This window comes from Amphimedon queenslandica, unplaced genomic scaffold (genome assembly GCF_000090795.2).
Source record: "Amphimedon queenslandica unplaced genomic scaffold, v1.1 AMPQUscaffold_4989_Cont23036, whole genome shotgun sequence".
Lineage (NCBI taxonomy): Eukaryota > Metazoa > Porifera > Demospongiae > Haplosclerida > Niphatidae > Amphimedon > Amphimedon queenslandica.
Window position 1 is genome coordinate 1 of NW_003554703.1, and position 1,610 is coordinate 1,610.

At 37.5% G+C, this 1,610-nt stretch overlaps 1 long non-coding RNA gene across 1 annotated transcript; it reads left to right on the forward strand.

Annotated features, from left to right (window-relative positions):
• Nucleotides 1–24: 24 nt before the first annotated feature.
• Nucleotides 25–417, forward strand: LOC109592494 (uncharacterized). The gene is made up of 3 exons (XR_002190382.1): nucleotides 25–139; nucleotides 194–268; nucleotides 325–417. It is a non-coding gene; the product is annotated as an uncharacterized LOC109592494 (long non-coding RNA).
• The last annotated feature ends 1,193 nt before the right edge of the window (nucleotides 418–1,610 follow it).

Sequence of the window (1,610 nt, forward strand, 5' to 3'; positions counted from 1 at the left end):
TATGCATATACTGATTACTCTCTTCTTTTATATTATTATTCAGTTAAAGGTGATGATAGTAATGACTTTATAAGCAGTGTATTAGAAGAAATGACACTAGAACAGGAAAAGTTGATTGAAGAGAAACAGATTATTACTGGTTAGTGTATCATCAGTACGTAATATTAGATGAGAGAATATTCTATTAATGTAGAAGATTATGAGAAACTTAAACTCAAAGTTGCTGATGTGGAGGAAGAATATCTCAAGGAGAAACAGATCATTATTGGTTAGTTAACTATACACACAGCATGTATTAGATGAGAGAATATGTTTATTGTGTAGACGACAATCAAAGTCTCATTTCTGAGAAAGACAAAGTTATAGCCAAACTGACATCACAAGTAGAGGAACAATCACAGAATGAGAAACAGATCATTACTGGTTAGTGTATCATCATGAATCATAGTTTCGCCACGCCCCTTTGCTACCTGTGGAGGAAGGGTCTGGGGACACTGCTATCTAAAACTTGTGCAAAAAAGAACACGTGGTTGGCTCTACGTCATGTGATAGAGGAGACCAGATCAGTCAAGATAGCTGGAATAGATGCTTTGCAGCTAAGGAAAGATGAGGATAGAGTATCTTAGACATCTCTTGCAAATTTGAGGGCAGCAACTCTTCACAGAGCGCCATAGTATTTACTTATTATCAATGACGTTTTATTATAAACACGTGACAGCATTATTACGTCATAAGTGCAATGGCGTCGTTGTAGTAAGCAGCACAGTAATGCTGCTCTTAAACCTTGAGAAAGAAGTCCAGGGTGCATTACAGGCTCCCTCCTTTCTTTATTTTGTCCTCGTTCTTCCTCTTTTGTCATAAACAGAGCTCTTCGGTAATATGACTGCTTGTCCTACACGTGAGTCGAGTAATCTGATTGGGACGCCAGATTCTCTGGCATGAAGCACACATTTTAGATAGCAGTGTCCCCAGACCCTTCCTCCGCAGGTAGCGAAGGGGCGTGACGAGACTACATCAATCAATAATAATTATTAACATTCTATTAATTTATAGACCTTAGAGTTAAAGTGTCTGATAATGAATTGTATACAACCAAACTAATGAAGGAGAAGTCACAACTACAGGAGAGAGTCACATCCTTAGAGGAACAATCCATCAAAGAGACTAGTTCCATTGGACTACAATTTAATTACCTGATCCCTTCAATGGGTAAGAGTATTACCGTACAGCTGGTTAATTTTGCGGAGAAAAATTTTGCGAATCCTTAAAAATAACCTGGTTTGCGGATTAAATATTTGCGGTTTTGACAGTTATTGTAGCATTATCTACTGTGGTCATGCATGAATTTCATTATTTTGCGGATTTAAATTTTGCGCTTTAAATGGAATCGCAAACTCGCAAAATTTAATTCCCCGCAAATATTTCCTGCTGTACGGTATTGTGTGACTGACTGAGTGTATACAATTGTGTGTGTACTCACTGTATATATTTTGTATAATTGACAGATAAATTGGATTGTCTGAGTGATGTCCAGGTAGCAGAGAGGAAGCTGTTCTTAATTCAAGGAGACAAACCTCAACTGATGAATTGGGAGAAATATGGTCTAAGGA